Source organism: Polypterus senegalus, chromosome 16, assembly GCF_016835505.1.
Source record: "Polypterus senegalus isolate Bchr_013 chromosome 16, ASM1683550v1, whole genome shotgun sequence".
Lineage (NCBI taxonomy): Eukaryota > Metazoa > Chordata > Cladistia > Polypteriformes > Polypteridae > Polypterus > Polypterus senegalus.
In genome coordinates this window covers 79,666,837-79,681,738 of record NC_053169.1, presented here as the reverse complement: position 1 = coordinate 79,681,738, position 14,902 = coordinate 79,666,837, and the positions used below count along the sequence as shown (strand labels likewise).

Below are 14,902 nucleotides of genomic sequence, written 5' to 3'. Positions count from 1 at the left end.
TCATTGTGCACATCATGTTCTTTGTGCTCGATAGGCACATTGAAGTGATGCCTAAGAGCTCATTGATGTTTGGGTAGCATTCCTACCCTACCCTACCCTACCGTACTTGAACCTTGTTTTTCAGTTAGGGTGTCTTTTCTTCAGTTATCCTCAGTTATTTGTATTGGAGTGTCTTACACTTGTCTCCCCTTAGAGGTGGGCACCATTTTACTTTCAGTTGGCTATGATCATACATGAGCTGCATCATTAATAAAAACATGCAAACAAACATATGGAAAGATGGGGAGTGTTTGTGTTTGTGTACTTTTGAAACATATTCAGTGAATTAGAGGTACATTTGCATATGTTAATTACACTGACAAATATAACACCTTGCTGCACCTGGCAATTTATTCTATTTATGAGAAGGTTCTTTACAGCCTGTGGGATAAACATTCATGCTTTGCACACTTGAGTCCACACCATGATTATTTTAAAGAAGAATATCAAGCCGTTTGGAGGTTCATACTATATGACTTTCAAAATGACAGTATTGCTGTTTCTCCTACATTATGCAGCATTAGCTGTTGTACTCGGATATCTTGTTGACATAGAGGTGCCTGTACTACAGAACCAGGCGTAAATGAGGTTCACAAATTTATAAGATCTTTCTCCAGGGATAATCACTGACCAAGAACCTCTGACTCCGAAATCCCATTGTATGAAGAGTGACAGGTTCTCTTACCATGTGACTTGGTCACAAAGTTTATTTGTTGGACCCGTGTAGTTCTAAGTCCCAATGGTTTCCTTTCTCACCCTTATCACTCTTCTCACTATTTGGCATACATCATAGTGGAGTATCAGGCATACACTTTAGCAAATAAGAGTCTAAGTGTAAATTGAGTTGCCAAAAAAAGTATGTTTTATGTATGACCTTTCTGTAGTGCAACACCACGGCGCTTCACAATAGAGACATTTTTCTACAAATGTTTTCATTTTTACCGTGAGAGTGCAAGCAGGTTACGTGACTTGCTCAGCATCACACAGTGAGTATGAGGTAAGGGTTGAACCGACAACCTTTGTGTTAAAAGGTGGTGTCTTAGCCCCTGGAGCACACTGCCCATGGTCTACACTTCAACTAGTAGATCTGAAAAATGAAACCGAGGATGTGTAAAAATGGCAAATGACAAGAAAGGCACGCCAGAGTGGCACAGAGCAATGAAATACACCATTTCACTCATTTAGCATTGCCAACCAAAGTGGGCCTCTTTTACACAATGTCTTAGCCATGTAGTCAACATCCATCCATCCATTTTCCAACCCGTTGAATCCAAACACAGGGTCACGGGGGGTCTGCTGGAGCCAATCCCAGCCAACACAGGGTGTAAGGCAGGAATAAATCCCGGGCAGGGCGCCAACCCACCGCAGGACACACACACCCACGCACCAAGCACACACTAGGGACAATTTAGAATTGCCAATGCACCTAACCTGCATGTCTTTGGTCTGTGGGAGGAAACCAAGCAGACACGAGGAGAACATGCAAACTCCACCCAGGGAAGCGAACCCGGGTCTCCTAACTGCGAGGCAGCAGCGCTACCACTGCGCCACCGTGCCGCCCATATGTAGTCAACAGAAAGATTTTATTTTTTCTTGCCTGGAATAGCTTTTTGTATTTGTGTCTAAACCTGAAGGGAACTCAAGAACTGTGGTGCTGATCAGGTTTTGTGATTTGTGTTTTCTTTCAAATAATATGAAGTTACGCATTTTAATTCATTCTTGCTGTTCATGGCATGGCATGTCAATCGGACATACAGTGAAGACTGTCCCTATTCCTTTCTGCACATAACAATATTCCTACCGCCACTGCTACTTCTACAAGATTTTGTGTTGATAATTTCAAGATTGCTTAAAAATGTTGGGGTATCTGTGACAACACAAAGCCCGGGTCAGAGCACATCTGTGAACTGATCGCACTTTATAAGCATCAGGGATGGCCATGAACACCAGTTGGGCTCTGAAAATTTCTCTACAACTCTAAAATCAGTGCTAAAGTCATTTACTATGCACACTGCTTTAGGCCGCTGCTGATTTGACATGACGAACTGTCTCATTAACCATTGACTCCTATGTGTCCGGATTTTGGTACCACAAAAGAAGCATACACAAGTGGCAGTCACCACACATATGGTGTTAGCTTCACATACAAAACAGTGGGGAAGCCTCGGCACTGCCCAGGTCCTGTGCCTTTGGACAAGGCTGGCTGGCCTCTTTAACAATGCAGTCCCGATACATGCGACTGGGACAAGAATCACGACACAACACAAATGAGAAAGTACCAAAGGTCAGACTCAATCTGAGTTGCAATACTAACCTGTAGGTGAAAACTTAAGCAGTGGAGAGGAATTCTGAAGTGTAATGTAGTAAGGAACAAAAATCAGAGATCAGAAAACAAGTGTATGAACAAAAGAAGCTCAAGGTCTTTAAACTGATGCTTCCTTTGACCAGAAGAATTCTTTATAGAAGGATGGTCAAGGCTTATTTCCAAGCATTTCAGATGGCATTGATACACAGTCAGATCTTAAATACTCCACCGCAACATGAGTAAAAACAAATAGCAGAGCATATTATTTCTTAAACCTGGTCCTGTAGGCGGCGTGTGGGGTGAAGGCACATCTCCAGGGGTGGGGTTGGGTCCTGTGGGGATTCTGCATAGTTTTGGGTTCACAAATGGCTTGATGAATTCTTTTTATTGTTAAAGATGCTTTTTCATGTCTCAGGTTGCAGAGGGCACACAGCTGGCTTTCGATTCCCCGGCAGTGGGCTCATTAGCATGAAGTCTGGGGGAGTTAAACATTTCCCCGGCTGCAAAGACACTTTTTTGCATTTTTTTTCTCTTGTTTTTTTTCACACTGGAGGATTGTGACCAGGGCAGACCTTTATGTATCTCCAGTGCTTTTAGTGCTGAAGATAGAGTGATGGTCTACAAAATGATCAACCTCACTACAAAGAGCATGCAAATGCTGCTAATGAATATTAATTCCCCTGTTTCTCTGGAGAGCACATGCGCGTACACACACACAGCTCGCCAGGAGAACAGGTACACAGACATGGACGCCTGATAAAGAAACCAACAAGGAAGGTTTATTATCATCTCCTGAGCAGAATTAAGGTGAAATTAACAAGCAATTGAAGTTCATTTTCACCATGCTTTCAGATTCGTGCTTTTGTGGAGAAGGAACATTAATGTTTTTGATGTTTTCCTGAGCATGCATAATACAGCACACCGAAGCAGAAGGTTGCATTTTTTTTTTTAAATAAATCTCTGTTTGTAATGCAAATAAGGCCTCTTCAGAGCTAGGTTAATTAGCATGTTCAAAGGGAGACGCACACCACTCTGATGATTCTTCACTAATTTGTTTTTGTAGCCTAGCATGCCACACGTGTGACATTTGAGTCTGAGCGAGTTTTCTTGTACGGCACACAAATGTGAGCACCAATATCTGATTTCCACGTCTCTGCCCCTATAGTTAATCCCTAGTGTTTCACAGCACTGACGAACATCTACCCTCAATATGTTTAACAGCTTAATCATTCTTGTTTGATTGTCGCTTGAAGAACTGCTGAGGAACTGAAAGTTCTGGAGGAAAGGTACTCAGGAGCATTGGTGGAGCCTGTGGCAGATTGGGATCGGGGGATTTGCCACATGGCCCACAAACTTGGCATAACAAACAACATTCTGGTATTTTCTAATATAAAACCTCACATAAGTAATATTTACTATATATCACTGTATGCAGTTTTAAAGTTTGGTAAACACATCCCTTCACCATTAGACTATACGTAACTAGTAAATGGGTTAGCAAATGTCAAAAACTGTGGGAAAGAGTTCTCTTTACATCAACTTTGATTCCGCTCACACTCTAATTTGCTTCAAAGCAACCAACATCTTCTGGTCAAAGCAGCAGTGACAAAGTACATGAAGAAGAGCTAAGTGACAAGGCCGAGAGAGGTTAATTATTTGATGAAGGTAGCAACCATGCAGATAACACAGGAAACATTGTGATTAATGCAGATTAGTAACTTGAGAGATGAGTTTGCAACAAGTTTCAGTGGCCCTGTGAAGGCCTGGGTTGGCTCTCACAGCCACAACGTCCTTAAACCTGGAAGTGTCGATAGTCATATCCAAGATGAGCCAATGCCATGAGGACACAGGTTACAGCCAGAGTATGGTGCACAAGTGCTTGTGCTTTTATTTACAAAGAGTCAAAAGTGCAAAATAAAAAAGCTTTCCAAAGATCCTGCCTCTGCCTTTCTCATCTTCCTTCCATTTAACTTTCTTTTGTTCTTTCACTTTGGCTTTAATCTGCTATTTTCTGCTCAGGCTTTCTTTAGGCAGCTGAAGATGCAGATGCGCTGATTACTGACTCCAGAGCACAAATGAGGCAGTTGACTGACCAGTTGATCATCTAATCAACCGCTTCACCATGATACCACGCATACCCACAGCTCTCCAAAGTCCTTGTGCTCCATATTTACCGTATATACTCACGTACAAGTCGAATCTTGAAACCTGAAAAAACGATCATAAAATCAGACCCCGACTTATACGCTTGTTCAAAAATACGACACTTAATTTTTTTTTTCTTACATCTTCTTGCCTCCTCCAATCTTACATCAGTTTCTCAGACACATCAAATTTTGTTGCAGTAGCACAGTTACCAATTTCTTTTGCCACTTCAACGACTTTTAATTTAAAACCAGCCTCATATTTTTTTCTGATCGAACGCTTCATCGTAGATAAGGGATGCTCTTCCGATAAAGGTGTCTGAGGGTGTGAGATACAAAAAACAGAAAACATTGCAAACATCGCTTCGGAATAGTTTGGGTATTACCATGTGGACACGTAGGCACAATACATAGGAAAACGAAAAGTAGTGTGCTCCATGGCCACTCTCTCAAGTGGGCTTTAGCATATCATAATCTCTTGGACCAATAGAGTGAGTTTTCCACAATCGACTTATATGACCAACATTATAAAATACCAGAAATTTATATGGAAAAATCTAGCCCTGTTTCCTTTTAGGGGGGCAATATAACTCCCTAATTGGAATAAGTTTTTATAATTGTGGCGTTCTAAGTAACCGAAAAATATAGAGATATGATATTAAAAGGCGATATTCCTCCCATAGCGATACGGCAGTAAAAATCACATAAGAGAAAATAACTTAGCTTTCTTTACTGATGATTTACGCGGCATTACAAACGGAGGAAGCCATAGCATGACAATACCAAGGCGGGATCTTAATGTATACAATCTGCCATTTTCCGTTGCTACGCTAAAAGGATTTTCAGTACGAATGACGGTATCACCCATTTGTCCGTCGGCTTCAAAGTGTTTGGCTCTGTCCAAGCCTTTTATACTGGTTCCTCCACGTGTAGGCCCTTACTTAGGTTCCAAACAAGGAAAGGATTCAATTTCATGTCTAACATCCAGAAATAGTACAATGCCTATTTTCGTAGTTGTCCCCTTCTCTCTCCAAATGCTAGACTAGCTGTTTCTAAATGCTGACAGCCCCTGTGTGCTAACTTTGGCCTGCACATGTAAGTGGATTTATAAAATAATTTTTGTTCATAGCACAGTGACATTAAACGTACATTCTTGTTACAAGTTAAACTTGAGTATGTACGGTATTTCAAATCATGCATTGCCGTGGCCCATCACAGTTTGCCGAGTGTCACAACAGGTTCTGTTACTCATGTGCTAAGTTGTTAGAATTTGTGTGCGTTGTGCGGTAGATGTACATTCAAATACTGGGGAGTTTGAGTGCTGTTACTTCAAGGTGGCCCAGTAACAAACTTGCCCCCACCAGGCCTTTGCTTAGCCACTGCTCAGGAGTTATGACAACCATTAAAATGTAGAAGAAACTCATTAGCCTGTAATATTGTAAAATGTCCTTTGAGGATAATCATTAGAGCATCTGGTTAGGCCTTGTTTTTAACATAGTTCTGGCCAAAAACATCTTTAAGAAACACGAGATTTCCGGGTCTTATTAAGGTACCAAAAGCTGAGTAAATGCTGCCAGTATTAAGCTTCGGTAAAGGCCATCAAATGCTCCTGAGGTTACATGAGAAATCCTGCAAGGCTGCATTTTTGCTAAATGTGGTGTAGGTACCTGCCTTGAGAATAGAGAAAAACCTCAAAAGCATTGACTTGGTGACTCTGGAAGTAAAAGCCCCACTCATTGGGTCTGATTGAGATGGAAGGGAAATGAGGTGGCAGCAGAAGATGAAAAGGAGCCACCCACTTGTAAGTCTCCGTCCATCCATTTTCCAACCCTCTGAATCTGAACACAGGGTCACGGTTGTCTGCTGGAGCCAATCCCAGCCAACACAGGGCACAAGGCAGGAACCAATCCCGGGCAGGGTGCCAACCCACCAAGTTTCTTATAGTAAAAATAAACCTTGGTACAGTCTGCACTCAGTCTGATACCATTTCTCCAAATTTGGTATCCTCCTCATTTTGACACATTCATATTTCCTTCATAGTCAAAATTATTAACAAAGGTAAGAGGCTGCCTAAATTACCTGCTTCTAGTGTTCTACCTCAGCTCTGCCACAGAGGAAGGATTGAACACCAAAGCCTTCTGAACAAAGCACTATGTGCCACAGTGGATCACAATGGTCTATAGTGCAGTGAGAGCTCAAATCCTACCTAATAGTTTATGTCCCTGTTTTAGCTACCAACTACCAAGTTCACGTGCCAATCAAACAGTGGGATGCTGGTTAATTGTTCATCTCACTTACCATCAGATCATCGAAAAAATACAACAATAGAGATTTAAACATTAAGTAAACTGAGAGCCTTGTAACTAACCATTGGTTGTGTGCTGCCTGTATTAAAACAGCAATGCTTCACGTTTAATATCACACGGCTTTGATGTGAAAAAGCACAAGTCACATTAGCACAGAAAGAATATGCAGACTTCACACACTTTATAACTTGAACACGACTAAACTCTGGACCTGTCCCGTAGCAGGACCAACCATCACACAGTAAGGTGTTTGCTGGACAATGTGAAGAGGACAAATAATTATGAAAGGTGCTTTTCTACATCCTTGTTTATTTTCTGCACCAGGACTGTGCACTTCTTTAAAACAGGAGTCCTCATTCTGTCAGCTTCTTTTCCATGAAGATCACACTTTGTTCTTTCAAATTTAGCTCCGTCAGGCTGGCCTCCAAAACAGAGGGTGCAGCACAGGATGCCACTCAGATGTATTCTGGCCCCTGTAATGTCTCGTGTTCAGTGCTTTGCTGATATTGAACTGCATTCTTTAATTTGAAACACTGAGGCATCCTTTGAGGAGACAAACATTACTGGACCATTCAAGCATAGCCTTGATTTGGAAAAGGTTGACTGAAACTAAAAATATTCATACAAGTACTGCTTTTTTATTTGTGTAAGTGGCTGTAATCCTCAAGCTCCATCATTAAACTGTAAAGTTCAGGTTTCACATGTGCACAAACAGCCAAGGTATAGAGAACACTGTAGGGTCAATTGGTCCACCCCATTAGCTGGAAACAGGCTGGCATCACCTCGCCCAAAGACAATTTCACATACTACGAAAAGCACTTTTTTTTTTCTTTCTAGATCAAAACCTTGGTCATATGAAGGAAAATTGGAAAATGTTGCTTAAGAAGACAAAGTTGAAGGTTGTTACAAATCTTCTACTAATAAACGTCCCTCAGTGATTTCATTTATTACATATTTTGCACAGCCTCAGGTGGAGCTGTGTCCTAATGACCATTAATGCAGAAACGTCGCTGCATCATCATATACTGAGGAGGCAGGTGTATGCTGAGAAGAGCTAGAACGTCCAGTCATCAGCAGCTGAGGGAATCCCAATCACAGTCCCAGCTCACCTGGCTTTCAAAGTTGTCACCCCTTGGCCACTCAGGGAGTTAGTGAATGTTCTCTAAGACACCAAGGGTACGGGTGCGTGCAGTCTCTCAGGTTGTTCATGGATGACCTCTGCTTGCCTTGTCTGCTGTACCCAAAATCCATTAACCAATCACATTCTGTTTTTCTTACTATTTGCTGTCTGTTAATTGCTTATTCATGTAGCACTTTTAGCATTGGCACTGCTTTCTTATCAGTTCTGTACATTGTCATTCAACTGAAAATCCAACAAACTGAATGCACAGCTGCACGCAACAAACAAGCAGCGCCTCATCACATATCTTGTTGGAGGCATATACACTGGCAGAGATGGAGATAACTGCAGCACAGACAGGCCACATCACACGCAAGAGAGTCAGATCTGTAACAAGGTAATGGAGATCCTCTTTTGTTTGAGCAGTGAAACTGATCATTGTGATGTAACCTATGTTCTGGTCTTCCTCTTTGCCGTCTCCTTGAAAGATGGTGGGACAGAGAGAGTAGGAGTATCACCCTGGGTGATTCCTCCCCGACAGCAGATGCCGCCTTTCAGATCGTGGAGTGGCATTGTTCTGCTTTACTGAGTGTTGGTTTTCTTCCTAAAAAAACAAACATGATGACAAGGACAGTGCCAGTGGTTAGCACAAGTTTAGTCTAAATAAATACGCATCTGTGCCTCTAGTTTACTTACTTCAGATAAGGTTGCACTGGAATAAAATGTCAAGCCCTCAACAAAATGATCACCATGCCCAAGATGAGAACACTGACTATAATGTATGCATTTGTATTTTTCCTTTAGAATGTGATATGTAGACAGCTTAGATAGTGAAATGTTCAAAAAGAGAGAAATGGTGAATGCTTCCTCAGGTTTAGAAGCGTTTGTTCACAAGCTGTCATTATTAAAGATTCCGACTTTGCTGAGAATTTGGAGTGAGGTGATGTAGGCAGTTGCAGACGATAGCTGAATAAGCCTCTTTTAAATTCACACTTGTTCCCTAATTAAGAACTACACAAAGTGTGTTTTCGAGCTCAGTGTGTAGGGATCGCTACTCTTTAAAAAGGCGCAAAATTGAACCTCCAGTGTATTGTTACAGAGACCAAAGCAACATTTGTTTCAGATCCTGTGAAGATATGCTAATCCTCAGTATGGGATTTCTGGCTTGCCGTGCTTAAGTTACCCACGGTGTCATAATAAAATGCAAAATAAAGAGGTACAAGGCAGCATGTACTTGTTAATATGAGAAGCAAATACTGCTCATTAGGGATCCATACATACATACATACTGAAGATTTAAGGCTGTACGGCACCCCTAGTGGCAAAGGCTCAGTCCTACAGGCACTTCACGCTCCATTATGATCCATCTTTGAGGTAAACAAGTTGCACAGTGCGTTAATGGGAGATTCTAAATTGAACCATTTGAGTGAGTGTGAGTGGAGGACTGGTGCCCTCTCCAGTTGTATCCCTGCTTTGCAGCTGGTGCTTCAGGGTTAGGCTGTAGCACCTTGAACTGGAGTTATAGATAATGAATGGACGGATGGATGATTGATTGACCTACACTATATGTGCCTGTGATAGCCATCCTGACCTTAGGTTTTAAGAATTCAGAATGGTGAGTGATGATGAGTGAAGCTCTCTCCCTCTCCTCTCTGTTCTTCATCTTCCTTTTACTTACTGAAACGTTTATTGCAAAAAAAAAAAAAAAAAACTGTCTTCAAATTGCAAGGCCAAGATTAGTTGTTATTATGGTAAGAGCCAGGTGTCTGCATCCCACACACCATTTTCTATTGGCAGTCGATTTTTAGGAAAGAACCAAAAGGGGTTATCTGGTGCGGACAAAAAGTGAGTGCTACACTTAATCCTTTTGTGTCTTTTTAAATACACTAAACAGGAAATCCACTTTTCTCTTTGATTTCCTGTCACGTATGAAGACGAAGCAGCGCGCTGGTCAACAGAACGTGCGCCAACATGCTGTCCTTCCTCCTATTGTTAATTACATGGCTGTCATCCCTGCTCACCGCACTTCACATATGCCTGATGGCTTCATTCGCTGCTACACCTTGCTCTTCACAAAGCACTCTTAGGCTGTAAAAAGCAGTATAATTTGTGCGCCAATTGGATAAGTGACCCTTTTCGCTAATAAAGCAAATGAACAAACTCAAGCAGAAAATTCTCACTCTTGGCTTTTTCATTAGCTCTGTGTGTGCAGAGCACATATTCCTGCCTTGTCTAATGTGCCCAAGGGTACCAATGTTTCACAAAACACTTGTGATCCAGGAAATATACTGCGGCTATCATCACCCCTCTCTGACTTTCCGATGAAGCACTACTCCCGAGTGCAGTGTCACTCAAAGAGAAGATGAGTCTCCTGGTAGGAGGGCCGTGATTCTCCAGTTTGAGTTATAACCATAAAGACGGACTTATATCTCCTTCAAAATCATTCCCATAATTTCTGTTCCTGTCGTTTATTAGCAAACAAGCATCTTTTCATTTATTTTGTGAACTTCTGGAATTTATCAGTACTGCATCAGGCTGGAATTTACCCTGGATGGGATGCCATTCCATCACATGGCATACTGCATTGGTGACTGAATCCATAATTATAAGTTAAAAATAATCTGTCAGCCTTCATGTCAAACCTAAAAAACCCGACAATCTATGACAGAATTGGCAAAAGGAAGCACAATTAGCGCATGAAAAGAAACCCTGCTTTACATGTAAATTGCTTCTTGAATCAGGCTGTTTTTGGGATGATGCAAATTAAAAAGGGTCAAGATGGCAAATACAGGAACATCATAGACTGCTGCAAATGATTAGAAATTAAAGTATATCTACTGTACAGTTTTCATGCATATGTGTGTTTACCTGGGTTTGACTGGGCCTGGGGAGGTTGTATATACACACGCATAGTGTCCACCAGGGAGTGCGTGGCAATCCAAGGGACGTGACAGAATTATTTCTTTGATCCCAGGCCTTCTGGCTCATTGCCTTCATTGTAGAACAACAGACCTTGCAGCCCCTCCATTCTCTGCCTCTCTGAACTGATGTTTGGCTTTCCTTCAGGAGATCCCTTTCGGGCAGATTTCCTGTCTTTTTTGATTAGTTCAAGTGGCCATTTATATACTGTGGACTATGGCTGGCAGCCTGTCCCGGCCAAGACCCCCAAGCCGCCCGGTGGAGCCCTCCCTGCAACGTGGAGATGCCCCAAATTCCAGCAGGGCATCATGGACTATGGAGTTTTAATACACAGCCCTGCTGGATAACGCCGGGGTTGCCAGGGGACGCTGCAGGGAGGCACAGAGACGTTTGTTTTTCATACAGCCCGGAAGTACTTCCGTGTCACGAGGACGGAAGAAATAAAGTACTTCCGGGCTGACGAAGAAAAGGAGTTTTCCGGGTAACGGATTATAAAAGACTGTGGGAGATCCCAGACGGTGGAGCTGAGTCGGGAGGAAGGGTAGCAGCGCGTCTGGGAGAGTTGAAGATTGTGTATTGATTATTATTGGTGATTTATATGAGTATTGTGGAGAGGAGGGTGCTTTGTGCACTGTATTGTTCAAATAAATTCATTATTTGGACTTTTATCTGGTGTCTGGCGTCTGGTCTGAGGGGTCAAGGGGACAACAGCCCCTATCTGTCACAATACCTTACAAGTGATTATATCCTAAAGAGGTGGTCCTCACATGCACAAAGGGAGCTTCTGTGCAGTGGACTCTGGGGGTTTTCAGGTTTCCTTCTTAGGTATGTTCTGGTGTTTGCTCCTCCAGTTTCTACCTGCCAGGAGAAGAAAGCAATCGTTTTGAAGAAGGTGGCATCAGGAGTTCTTAATCTTTCCTTTTGGTGCTCTCCTTGTTCCCTTAGGTGATGAGTGTAAAGAAACTGAGCCAGTTGTAACAGATGTTATAATATGTGATAATATACTAATACAAACACACACACACAACACACTCAGTGGCCATTTTATTAGGTCCATCTATCAACATTCAAGTCCACCCAAAAGAGACTGAATTCTTCAACATATGCTTTCAAAAAAGTACTGAAAATATTCTTTACAGATTTGGGTTCAAGCCGACTCGATGTGGCCTCATTGTTCCTGCAGATTTTTCTGCCACATATTCATGTGATGGACCTCTTGTTAGATCACATCTTAGAGGTGCTTTATTAAATTATGATCTGTAGATTGTGCAGGCCACTGGAGTACATTTAAGACACTTCCATGCTTGTACAATGCATTTAGGATGATATGTGATTTGTGACATGGTTCATTATCTTGGTGGAAGTATCCGTTTGGAAAAGAGTAAGTTATGGAAATAAAAGAATACACGTGGTCAGCATATTGGCTACATAAACTGTGACATTCAAATGATGCTTGGTTTGAGTTACAAGGCCTAATGTGTGCCAAGAAAACATCCCTGTGCCATTACTGGAACTACCACCGGCATCAGCTGTTGACACAAGGCATGATGGACCCACATATTCATCTTTATACGAAATCCTCGCCCTGCCATCTGCATGTCTGTCACAATCGAATTGAAGACTTGTCTGACCAGGTAACATTATTCCATCTTAATTATCCAGTTCTGGTGATCACTTGCATATGTAACTCCTTCTTCATGTTCCCTGTTCTTAGCTGACCGAATTGGTGCGCAATTTGATCTTCTGTACTCTACAGTTGTGAAGAGCTTTTATTTGAGCATTTTTGTCCTCTCTGTTAGTGTGAATGAGTCTGGTAATTCTTCTCTGACCTCTGTCAAGTACAAGGTGTTTTTGCCTTTATAATTGTCCCTCAATGGACATTTTTTGGTTTCTCTTGCCGACTCAAACCTTGTGGCTGTAGTGCATGAAAATCCCTGCTGATTCTAAGATGCCTGTTCACCACATGTGGGAGTAAAAACAGTCAGAGTGGCTTAGATCTAAACCTCCTCGCCAGACCTGTATATACTGTATGCACTCAATAACCACTGGAGGATGGAAAGAGCAGAATATTTCCATTAACGAGCATGTAGACCTAATAAATTGCTACTGACTGTAAATACAGAGATGAACATATGATGAAAGAAGTTATTGAAATAGTGTCAAAATTTAATGGAGCGCAAAGCAACATGTAATAACGCATCATAAAATCGTAGCGCTCTTTAACTGAGTGCATGTCGCAAGTTCTCAGGTGAATGGAATTACAACTTTCCAAATGACTCATTTCATAATACTTGCATATATAAAGGCACAGATTTGTTTAAACAGACAGGAAAACAAAGGAGACCCAAACAGATCAACACAAATGGAACCCAACCATATCTGTCCATTACCATTAAATATAATCCTGCATGTGGTGTTTTGACAGTGATTCCCATTTCATTTTTTTTTTTTTTTTCTTTCAGAATACTAGGGGGCTTCTCGCCCTGCTTGATTGCCAAACCCCCCGCCTTTGCTACGCGCCAATCACTTTTCGTCTTTGCCACTCATGTTGTGAAGAGGGGTGCTGAACGCACCCCAAGGAGACACGATTGCTCCTCCGACACCCCCTCTTAAATGGTGATACACCTACAGTTTTTTTTTTTTACCTCCTCTTTTCTTGATCAACTGCTGGCTTGCTGCTGCTGCCGTGCCACGTGATCTGCATCTTGCATGGCGCACTTCTGTCCTATCACCTATGTCCATATATTCGATCTGTTTTCACTTTTACCTTTTCATCAGTATCGTATTGAATTTTGATCCTGTGTTTGGAATTACATCGTGACAACATAATGTATAACTGCCTGTGAGTGAATATCGTTTCTTTCTATTCTACAAGAAATGTGTCTGACATAACCACACAGGACATTTCCAAATCTCTTTGCATAAGCTCTTGTCTCGTGGGGCTTCCGGCTCTGGGTGTGGTTACATCTCTTGGCACGAAGGCTCGTCTCGCGGGATGTGAAAGTGTTTCTGAGACAATCACGTCTCGTCTTCTTCTAAGATTTTTTTTTTTAATAAATATATGCTGTTACTTCAATTTGCATTTGATGGAACAATGCTTACTTTTAGACAACTGGTGGGTCTCATTTGGATTAGACGCATTGGGTCATATACAGTACGTACTTTTTCATATGCAGCATGACCGAATCCCAGTTGTTCAGAAGTGATTAATTACTATGCAGCTTTATTTTTTAAATAATACACTTTGTTGTTTGTGTTGATTATAATTTTTCTTAATTTTTTCTGTGAGGTATTTGCATCACCATTTTGTTTTCCCAGTCCTTTGTGTCCCTAGATGGCAGAGCTTTATCTTTATTTCTAAATAAACACTGTCAGAGTCACTAGTGTCACCCACAGTAGTAAACCCCAAGACAAACCAAGAAGTAGTTTTGGAGTGTCGCCTTTTGTGCATCCTTATTTAATGCTGAAAACCGTAGTTCATAACTATCGGAACGATCATTGGCTGATTTGCATACCTTTGATTCCAAGGGATTTGCATTTTGCTTTTAGCTCTAATTTGAAATAATGGAGATTAAGGTTCTAAGTAATAGCTTAGCAAATAATTCATGATGGTGTTACATTTATTGTACGAGGGCTGGTGAGGGGCTGTGTTTGCTTTGCACAGGTCATGTGTTTCTCAAGCGACTTTGTCCATGTCGTCTCGTTCATTGCGCTGAGTGTGCAAAGCTGTGTGTTTTGTGGTCTGTCTTAGTAAAGACCACAAAAAGGTAGTGCCTTACAGAATCAATACAGTAAAAGCAGCCTTTACACCTATGGACAGACTGCAGTGCACCTGGAGCCTTCTTTGAAACAAGTCTTCTGTCTATCTGTGATAGAGAGGCAGAGGTTTTACTGAAAGTAATGAACTCATTAAATGTCAGTGAGGTGCATTACTCTGTGGCACCATTTTGCACCTTCTTTATAATCTCATAAAGTAAAAGAAGCTGCTTTTTATAGAACAATATGGTGGCTAATATCCATTCTGCATGATTGCACCATTATGTTTTCATCAAAAAAAAAAGCTTGTATG

At 41.6% G+C, this 14,902-nt stretch overlaps 1 protein-coding gene across 3 annotated transcripts in view; it reads left to right on the top strand.

The window, feature by feature from the left end:
* macrod2 (mono-ADP ribosylhydrolase 2) overlaps positions 1–14,902 on the top strand; it is a 1,287,980-nt gene that overhangs the window by 598,714 nt on the left and 674,364 nt on the right. The window lies entirely within an intron of this gene.